The sequence below is a fragment of the Manis javanica genome, chromosome 2 (genome assembly GCF_040802235.1).
Source record: "Manis javanica isolate MJ-LG chromosome 2, MJ_LKY, whole genome shotgun sequence".
NCBI lineage: Eukaryota > Metazoa > Chordata > Mammalia > Pholidota > Manidae > Manis > Manis javanica.
In genome coordinates this window covers 14,478,495-14,489,883 of record NC_133157.1, presented here as the reverse complement: position 1 = coordinate 14,489,883, position 11,389 = coordinate 14,478,495, and positions in this window count along the sequence as shown.

Genomic DNA, 11,389 nt, shown 5'->3' with positions numbered 1-11,389 from the left:
AGAGTCTCCTTCTCCATACTTTGCCCAGGGGACAGAGACCTCAGATACTTCAGAGTCGCAGAGGAGACAACCTTGACGTCATCCCTCCTCTTCTGACAGGAACCTTGGGCATCCCACCAAAGGGCGATTTGTGTCCCCCACAGCATGTAGGAGGACCCCATCTGTGGGAACCCCTGAACACCTGTTCCACAGCCTCATGCACAGGTGCTCACTCTGCATCCCACTGTCACTCTGCGGAACAAACACATTCTGTGGAGGCAAAGTCAGGACATGTTCGCTTGACAATATGGCCTCTCCTGGGTACCTCTGGCGCCGAGATGGGAGCTGGTTTTCTTCCTCACTCTTTCCTCATTTTCTTCCCTCTACTGTTACCTGTTTCTGTCCTCCTTCACTCAGATCCCAATAACACTTGCCAACTTACCAACTGCACACTCCATATAACGAACTTGGGTAGGGACTTTCACATGGCTTCTCCAATCAACACACCCTTGTGAATATTATTTTCATTTAACAGATAAGAAACTTGGGCAAAAACAGACCTTCTGGACCACTCCCTCTAAACTGTCCTCACAGGTACTTTCCTTCATGACATGCTTCTCATTCTTACCTATCACTACTTGGTATTATCTCGTTCATTTGTCTGCATATTAATGATCAGAACTATTATAAGGAGGAAGATGCCAGGAGGTCAGGGACCAAGCTCGTCTCCTTCCCTGCTGAACGTCTAGCACCCAGAATGTGGAACAGAGAAAGAGATGGCTGTGGTTCTGATGAGTCAAAAAGGCCTCCCTGAAGATGTGGAATTCACATTATCTAGGCTTTGATGGATTGGCAGGACTAAAGAAGTATTTTGAGCAGAGGACACAGCTTGAGCAGAGGTGTGGTAGTGGGAAACAGATGTTTTCTTCCATTCATATTGCCACTTTCAGGAACACACATGAGGACTCCAGAATACAAACGTGTATTTTTTTGCTAAAATACTGAGTTATAGCTTGATAGCAGGAAACACTTAAAGGCTTAGGCTAGGCCAGAGAGTAAAACTGGTTCATTTGAACTAAATCTAGTAAATTGGAAGGGATGATGCATTAGAATACAATTCAAAATGGCTGGATTCCAGTCTCAGCTTGGTCATACATGCCCATGGCACAGGGAAATTGAGATTTGAAGGGACCACAACCTTCGTGGTGCACACTGACTCATGCAACCACCTCTGAAGGGTGTTTGCACTGCCATCCTTGCCTACTGCCCAGTGAGTGCCCCATTATCCAATAGCAGCCAGAGTGGTGTTTTTTAAAAGCTGAATCTGATCACACTACTCCTTTCTCAAATCTCTTCAGTGGTACCCCATCACCCTAGAGCAAAATACCAAGTCCCCACTCTGGCCTGTAAGACCCAACTTGGTCTGGCCTTTGCCAGTTCTTACAACATGTCATGTACATACCTACCTCAGGACCTTTGAACTTGCTGTTTGCTCAGCTTGGAAGCTTTCCACCAGGAAGATGCATGCCTATTTCTTAGTCTTCAATCAGTTCTCTGTGTAAGTTATCTCTAGAGAGAGGCAATCACTTGCTACTCTATATAAAATAGCACCATCTAGCATAATGCCCCATCGCATGCTCTGTGGTTTCCAATATACTTATGTGTCTGATACTATATTTTCCCTTGTTAATCTGTTTACTGCCTAACTCTCTGGCTAAAATGTGTGTTCCATGGGGATAGTTCTACATGGTTTACTTCTGTTTAGAACAGTTCCTGGCACATAGTGGATACTGAACAAATAGGTGTTAAATGAATGAAAGACTAAATCCAAACTCCTTTATTTTGCAGTCTTGGAATAAACATATGTGCTCATCTTACCAGTATTTCACAGCTAGTTGATGATCAAGTAGGACAAGAGCTCAGGCACCCCGCTTCTCAAGTCAGTCTTCTTCCTACTGCCCCCCAATGATCCTGCTTGTCTCTCTTCTTCATCTATTAAATGAGTATGATATCTGTACCCTGCCTTCCCTGAGAAGCTGTAGTATACAGATAATGAGAAAAATCCTTACAAAGTAAACAAACACAAGTGGCTGTGTGAGAATTTAAAGAGGCAGCGGCAGGGATGTGGGCGGCATTCAGGTCTTCAGGGAAAACGATCCCATAGTTGTCACCATCCACCGCACCCCGGGTTCCTGAGACTGGGCTGCATCCATCGAGAAGCCTCAGATGGAACACTGAACTAGGGCACTGATCGTGGAAGCCAGAATACATCCAATTTAAATAAGACATACAGCACATTTGGGGAAACATCTCAAGAATAGTTTGCATGTGGGATGGTGACCAGCTGTTCTGCCTCCCTGCTCGGGAAGGGGGGAGCTACCACGGGGACTGAGGGACTACGTGTAGGAGAGATTACACTGATTGTAGGGAGCTGGGGTTTACAGGAGGCAGAGGAGGGAGAGAGGGACATGGACTCAGTGTGAGGTTCACCACCGAGTTCCCTTTATGAAACAAATCTGGCCATGGTATCCCCAGGCTTATAATCCCTCAGCGGCTTCTCACCACCCTTGCCTAAATTCCAAATGAACTGACTTCACATTAAAACCCCTCCATTCACTGGCTCCTAGCATACTCTTCAGCCTCATTCCTCATGTTTTGATTCATGCTATGCTGTCCAGTTTCACAAGTGTGCATGTATTTCATACACACACACACACACACACACCTTGCTGCTTTCTTCCTCTTAGCCTTTACTCTGTATTTCTCATTTCACAGAGAAACATTTACCTCCTCTTAACCTGTGTAACTTCTTCCTATCCCTTAATACTCATCTCTGCCTTTATTCTCAGCAAGACTCCACTGTATATACATACTCCTACACCTAAAAAGGACATGTGTCCCACCGTGTCCCATGCACAACTTAGAACCATTGTAAATATACTACTTTTTTAATTATCTTATTTTAGACCTCTTTCTATCATTATGTCTCCCCTTCTCTAGGATATATGACAGAAACTGGGTATCTTTGGCTTTGAAACTTTCTATATGGTCCCAGAACAGAACATGGACTGGGGATGCTAAATGTGTATCGGGACCCCAAATCCTGATTTGTTATTTAAGGAATGTTTTAAAATCTGGCTCCTGTGATTACTGCTAGGTAGAATCAGTCCACTTTTTCAAAATCACCAAGATCTGGAGTGCCATTGGGATCTCCACTTCATGACCAAAAGTTGTTCATTCTGTCAGGTCTCAGGATCCTGGACAGCCTCAGGGCTATTACATCAAACCATGACTCAGAAACCTTGGCTGTTGCTTCAGAGACTGGTCTTTTTTCCCAAACCTTCTGTGGCCATTCAAATGCTGGGAGAACTGATACCAGCAGTGGAGCAAGAACTGAGTGGGCAGTACACATGCCCAAATGCCACCTCAACATCTAGGGTCAGAACAAAGCCGAGGGACGCATTCTGTGTGTCTAGACATTGTGAGAGGGGGGTACTCAGAGTACAAGCAGGCGACTGGGAAGTCATGAGAGGGCAAAGTCTCAGCACTTACACTAGAATTCAGAGAAACTCAAACCAGGGTGTAGAGTGACTATGTAGAAGTGACTATATGACCTCATGAGACTTGGGCTGCAGGAATACAAACTATGGATGTGGAGCGATGCATAGACTGTTCTAGGAACTGGGTCTGCAGCAGACTGCCATTCATCAATGTGATGTCGCTGTTGACAGTGCTGAATCTTCACTCTGAGCTTCAACACAGCCCATTCTGCATACTCCATCCCATCCCTGAGAAGTTGCCAGTCTATGCTAGCTCTCTGTTCATTCAGGCTCCATTGTAGCAGTCACCGCAATGTATTATAATGGCTCTCTGAACTTTCTGTCATTCTGTCTAGACGTGAACTCCCTAAAGCAGGCATATGACTTACCATATTTGTTTTGGTACAATAGCACTAAAACCATCCATCTTGCAAATAAATATTGCAAGCATCTCCTCCTTGCAGGTATGGTGCTCAAGTCTAAGAATGCCAGGGAAGACTAACTACACTTGCCAGCCTCAGGACTCTTACGATCTAATGGGAGAGAAAAGCAAATAATCAGAAAGTGTAATACCATGTGGCTAAGTATTACGATAAGGAACATGATCTAGGGCTGTAGAAACACAGAGGAGGAGCCACTAATGTACTCGTTAACCTCAGAAAAGGCTTTTAGAGGATTTTCCATGTAAGTAGAAACAAAAGCATAGGAAAGGTGAGACTTGGGAGAGATGGGGTGGGGACAAATTTCAGGCATGGGGAATGGCAGGTGCATGGGGTCATAGGGGACGGAGACTAGCCCAAGATGGATTGCAGAGGAGCCAATGTATTTGTGATTGGAAAGGGGACAAGACAAGAAATTTTTATTTTATTCTTTGTTCAGCTGAAAGATACCATAATTTGGGTATTTTGGTGGGGGGAGGGCAGAGGAATGCATGAGTAGACCCCATACTTAATAATCACATGATATGTGTTCATCTCATATTCACTGCAATGTAAGAATGGATAAATGAATAGATGAATTTCTAAAAATTAAGTTTCAGGAGTATTTTTCCTAATAAAACTTATGTGACAGCATCACCTACTCGCTGAGACAGGAAGGAAAGGAGAGGATGGGGGGTGCAGCTTGGCTCCAGACAGTGGACATGAGCAGGCCGTCTTCAGGGATGGCTTAGCTGCTGCAGAGGGTAGAGGCCAGAGGATAAATTAGAAGGCCTCATGCGCTGCCTTATAGTTCGATCATTAGGCAGCAGTACACTAAGTATGGAACGCACACCGAAGTGAGAAACAAGACGTAAATCCCCTGCGGAATAGTTCATTTTGGGTCTACCAAAAAGTTCAGACAGTTTTGTGATCCACGTTGAATTATTCAATGGAAATTAGATCTTGAATCTATTCCAAACCTCACAGGTGGTGACCCTAAGAAAAACACATATTCGTTTAGAATCAGTCCTTCGAGTAGTCCTGAGATGGCATATCATGTAAAACAGATCCTGAGAATAGCATAAGGTGACATTCAATCTAAGCATTTCCTGAACTCCTCTGATAGTCGAGGATCCATATTTGGCACCCAGGAGGAGGAGAGAGATAAATAAGATAAGAGGGACTCTACCCAGGGAGTTCACAATCTCCTAATGGGATACTCTGAAGAAACACAATTACGCAACTCTGAGTCAAGGTTGAATAGAATAAGAAGAAAAATAATAGTGGGAAATTGCTTTCTATTAGAGGAAATAATGTTCTAGAGTGAGGACATGACATTTTCCCAGGTCCCTCATGTAAGATTTCGATAGACTGAAATGGTGAGGTCAAAGGATGGCACCCTAGGTTGAGGAAATCAGGTTTGCAAAGGCATGTGGTTAAGAATGCCAAGGGCACGTGCTTGTGTGGGAGCGGAGCCTGATTTGACCGAAATGTAGGGAATGGTAATGGAAGTTGAAGGCAAATGAGGCTGGGAAGAAAGTTTGCAGTCAAACATGAAGATTCTTGAAGCTTATACTTGATAGCTCAGATTTTATTCTCTGGTTGGTGGGGGAGCCACCAGATGTGTCTGAGTGTGAGATTGACATGGATGCTGAAAATACTCCTGTCTTCCTCTCTGGAAGTTTGATGTGCATGATTCTGAGAAAGAAGGAGTTTGGACCCTTTGGTTCCAGTTCTGCTTCAAGGAGAGGGCCAAGGCGTGGAGGGGTGGGGAGTCCTGTCCAGTCCCTGTTGTCCCCCATGGGACCCCATGGCCTCGCACTCCATTGCAGAGGGGCTGAAATACCAAATGAACCGTCATATCCTAATGGGTCTGGCTGCATCTGGAGTCAGCCCGTCAAGAGAATTAATGAGCAGCTTCAGCAGGGCTTCTGGCCCTGCCGCCTCACACATTTGGACGACAGATTTGCAGCAGTGGCAGCCAGAAACCCTGGAGGCCAGAGGGAAGATGGAGGTGACAAGAGAAGAAAAGGCCCCGAGGGGGACATCGTGCTGGGTTTATGACTTGGTGAGTTTTCTGTCAAATAAGAAGACCAGGGATGGAGAAGAGGACATCTGAGGTACCGCCATGCCTCGTCCCCAGCTGGGAGAGGCCGCGCACACTGAGGGTGGGACCGTGAAGTCTTTATTGGACCAGAGCGGCCTGAGCATCCAGCTGGGAGCGATTTTCTCCAAGATGAGGAGTCAGGCCAGGTGCTGTTTATCAGTCTCACTTCTCTGACTCCACTTCTTCCTCCAAACACCCAAATGGGAAAACACAAATGGGTGACAAATGATCCCTCTCTCTGGGAATAATTCAGAGTGTGGCCCCCATGACCTATACACAGATTGTTTCTCTGAGGCCTCAATGGGGGATGCAAATTCAGGAAGGCAAAGTAGTCCCATCCTTAAAGGGAATGGTCATCCAGCCCTGCTGAGCTCCATGCGATTGCAACACATGGCTTTATTTTTGAGTACCTGTTATATGCCAGTGACCAAGGTAGAGGTCATCACCTACCTTTTCTCACATAGATATATTTCTAGGATATATTTGTGGGAAAGGTCATAAAATAGACTGAAAACAATTTTACATGCCAATAAACCTCATGAGAATATTAGGATCTGTTTCAGTCTTTTCATTTTAATGCAGAAATGGGACTGTTCCTAACGACAGAGCTGCAGAATCTAGACTTCTTCATTCTGAAGATGCAAAGAGCTGGTGTTTAAGCAGAACAAGGAAAAGTCAAGAGGTGACGCTATTTTCCAACAGGTGATGATACATTTTTTCAGCTACTGGATACAGAGTAAGCAATGAAAACCAAGAGCTTCTACTTTTTTTTTCACTCTTATAAAAAATCTCTATCCTAGCACCGTGGGTTAACCGTGGGTCCCTGTGAATTCCCTCATGTCTTCAACCCACATCAGAGATCCTTAGTCATGAATGTGAAGTGAGGTTGGGGGGCCTTGAACTTCCTCTTCAAAAGGGAATCCTTTACTGTGCTTAAGAACAATCTGAGGTTCTTACAAAATACATATTCCTGGGACCCAGCTCCAGAAGAAATAAGGGCAGACTGGTAGTAGAGGCCCCCGGGACTCCTGACTCCCAGTTCACTGCTCTTTCAGTTGCATCTTGCTGTCCAAACCACCCCACCAGGCAGCTATGTTCCCTGGGGTGCATTCCAATGTGTCTCCTCTTTCTTCTCATTTCTCTAAACGAGCCAGCTCCGAAAGTGAAATTGGCTCCTAGAAATCTAGCCAGGGAATAACCTGACTATTTCTTGCCGAGAAGTAATAATTATGGCCCTGGAAGGATGCAATCTGCATACATTATTGCAAGTTATGCCAACAGAATGTCAACATTTGTGTCAGGAGGAATCTCGAGCAGCAATTACTTCAGGTCCTGGCCTGGCATTTTGAGACAGAGTTGGCGGTGCTAACTGCAGGGGAGGTGAACTGGTGGGTGATGGCTGGTGGGTTACATGGTGTGGCAGGGGGAGACAGATGGGGAGCCACAATCTTGAAGGTCAGTGTGTGGTGGGGATAGAAATGAACTTGGAGTTGGACATGTCATGGGAATACGGATGACAGAGCTGTTCTCTGCAAAGACGGCATGGGGGCTTGTCACGGACACATTCACTTTATGGCTCCAGGTTTTCCCTTACTGGCAAGGGTCCATTCCTCTTAGACACTGAGGGCATTTAAGACTTTAATTTCTCCTTTGTGGGGGTAAAGACAAACAATGTATCCATTTATGCATCTGTTTACTGAGCACCTACATACATCTCCCTCTGTGTTAAGCAGTGGGAAATTCAGCAGGGAAATAGGTTCAAGTTCTTGTTTGTGGTCAAGTGGGAAGGCCATAAACAGACAGTTACCACACAATATGCTAAGTATTAAAGCAGGGGAACTCACTAAATGCTCTGAGAAGGTGGCGAAAATAGGCACTTGGGGCCAGGGAGGAAGAGAAGTACATTTCAAGAAAGAGTTAGAATTTGAGTGGCAATTTAAAGGATGAATGGGTAGAAATTTATCAGTGCCAGAATTCTTAGGAGAAGGGAAGGAGCAAGTTAGTTTACACAGTAAATAAAAGTGGAAACTCCCCCACTTCTAATAACCAGCAAAAACTGAATGTGACGACAGGCTGTGGGATGTAACCACACAGACGTAGTATCCAGAGACTTGGTTTAGTGAAAGGAAAGTCTAAAAGCTTCCTTGTGCCCCCACCTCTGCCACGCGGATAAAGTAACTAGCATTTACTGAGCAACTTCAAAGTGCTGGATATTTTAGAGGGAGTATCTTGCTCAGTATCCATACCATCTTGTCTTAAGCCATTTTACAGTTAGAGAAACTGTCTAGAAGAAGTTAGAAATTTTGTGCAAAGTCACATGGCTAGAGAAAGACACAAATCAAGAGCAAGTGCTCTGGGTCCCAAAGCCCACCCTCTCCCCACCTCGCTGCACAGCGGCCCAGACAAGCCTCCCTAAATGCCAGGCTTTGCCTCCTTATTTGTAAATGAAAGGATTAAATCAGCTCGAGGTTTTTCACTTTTCTCCCCAAATGCCACAAAACTACAGAATATAAGTGGCAGCTACTCTTGGGGACCTGGACAGGGGGACAGGGAGCCAAGTGGCCTGCCACAGACAGCTGTTTCTTTAAAGTCTCATATTTTGTTTATATTAAAAATTCTTGACAAAATTAAGTACTTTAGGATATCCTTATTTGAATATATATATATATGTCAAATTGCATATAAACTAAAGTACTTAATTTTTTCCTCCCAAAGTGCTCAGTAAAACTAAAGTTTTAGGAAGCGGTGGCCAGGATCTGTAAAAATGGAGAAACCACCAGAGGAATCATTTCACCTGGGGCTCAAGTTCCAGGGAGCCTCAAATTTTGGTTGCCATGTAGTGGCAAATTCGTGTAGGGCAGTAAGGCAAGACCACTTCATAAAAGTAGCTCCCAAAGGAAACCCACCAACCCCTAGCACTCCCTCAGCCAGAGGATGGGAGGCCGGAAGGGCCTCAGAGGTGAGGGCCTTAAAAACACAAACCCTTCTCAGGAACTGAAGCTCCCAGGAATCCACGTCTAAGGAGCTCATCTTACAGCTCTGCCCATGCCCTGGAGGACCACATGGATTCTGCTAAGAGCCCTTCTCCCACCTGGGGGAGTATGGATGCAAGTGATCTTACAAGTTCCTTGCAATGACTTAATTGACCATCACTGTGAAAGTCTTCTCTCTTCAAGATCCCTGAGCTGAAAGTGTAGTTCAAGGGGAACAGTGACACTTGACCTAAACTCACTGGGGTGAAGGAAGACAAGAAAACTCATGGTTCCACCACTGATGCTGTGAACTTAGCCCTCAGAGCTTCAGCTTCTTCCCTATGAAGGAAAGGACCCACGGCCACATGATCTTGAGAGCTCTTTTCCAGCCATAGAAATAGTTCATTGAATATTAAAACTGCCAACCAAACTGTGAGTCTATGCTTGAAATGTGGATTTGTGTGGAAGGTAGGGGCATTGAGGAGGCTGCAGTAATTTCACATGGGTGGCTACTCAAGTCCAAGTTTACCTCTGGAGTCATAGCTTAGAGTTTGAATTAGATGTGGCTATACCTGCCACAGATCCCAGACCATGCAAAATTTAGGGGAGAAGAGGCACTGTAGGATGCAAGGGGATCCATAGGACTCGTGATCATGTCCTCAAACCCAGTGGAAGGAATGAGGAAAGGAGGCTGAATGAGTGAGCCATAGCACGGGGTGGGCAAGGGGCTACCAGGGCTGCTGAGGCTTCCTGGCTGTGACGTCCTTACTGGTCAGGGTCCAGCCGCCACTGAGCCAGGCAGTGGACATCTGTGGTGCAGCCTACTTCCTTGGCTGACTGCTTCTTGATTAGTTTCTGTCCCTTGGAGTTGGGTACTTTGCTCCCTAGGACGTGTGTCTCATTCCTTCACAAAGGAGCAGCAAATGGCAAGGAGAGGCTTTATCATGATCAGTAGCTGAGTCAAGTGGGGTCAGGATGTTGACTTAGTAAATTACTGTTTTCTTAGAGTCTGAATAAATCCAGTACCAGACCCAAGCCTTTCAGGTTTAGACAATTTAATTTAGAGCAATTGATTTATCCATTGTGGACAGGTGGACTCTATATAAAGTATTTTTGGACAGGATTTACAACAGGTTTTTCTTCCCCAATAACAAAAAATCATGGTTGCTGACAAATTCCCAGGATCTCTGTAGGATCCATTCCCTATCAGGGGGCGCTCATGTCACGAGATAAAAGGATAGAAAACAGTGCCACGGATAAAGAAAAGTGAGGGCGGGGCAGTGGTCACCAGCAAACTCCCAAGAGGGAACAAAAATGTGGTTGTGGACATGGTTGGCTTTGATGACTCACATGTCTTCTGTGAATCACAGCAGCATTGGAAAGAGAGGTTAGAAAAACGGGATATATTCAAAATCCTGGTTGATGTCTTTCTTTTTTAATTGATCAGACATTCAACACAAAAATATAGTTAGGATTGGGAGGACAAGGACAAGAGTGAGAAGTCATATCATCCTTAGCTAAGAAGAGGATTGAGAATATTTCAGAGAATGGAGTTTGAATGACTAGGGAGAGCCAGGCCATTAGAAATATAATCAAGAACACCAGTCAACAGACCTTCTCTGTGAAGGTCCAGATAGTAATTATCTTAGGCTTTGCAGGCAGAGAAAGACAAGTACCAAATGATTCACTCATCTGTGGAGTATAAAAGCAAAGCAGAACCAAAGGAACAGAATAGCAGCAGAATCACAGAGCCCAAGAGTGGACTAGCAGTTACCAAAGGGAAAGAGGTTGGGGAGGGTGGGTGGGAAGGGAGGGATAAGGGGATTAAGGGGCTTATGATTAGCACATATAATATAGGGAGGGGGCACGGGGAAGGCAGTATAGCACAGAGAAGACAAGTAGTGACTCTATAGCATTTTACTATGCTGATGGACAGTGACTGCAATGGGGTGTGGGGGGTACTTGATAATCCCGGTGAATGTAGTGAGCACAATGTTGCTCATGTGAAACCTGAGCAGAAGATTCTACATCAATGATAACTCAAAAAAATACTAATAATCTTGGGCCTTGCAGGCCAAACAGCTTCTGTCACATCTACTCAATTCTACCACTGCAGTGTGAAAGTGCTATAAACAATACGTAAATGATTGGGCATGTCGGTATTTCAATAAAACTTAAGTTAAAAAAAAAAAAACAGGTGGCAGAAAGATTTGGCATGCAGGATTTGTTTGCTCACCTGTGTTCTAAACTGTGTGATAATTCCATACTGCCCTCTATTCTGTCCTGTTTAGACCATCACAATATGCAATATATCTCTCTGGAAAGAGATCCCAAAGAGGAGCAACCCCAGGAATTTAAGAGAGGGAGCTAATA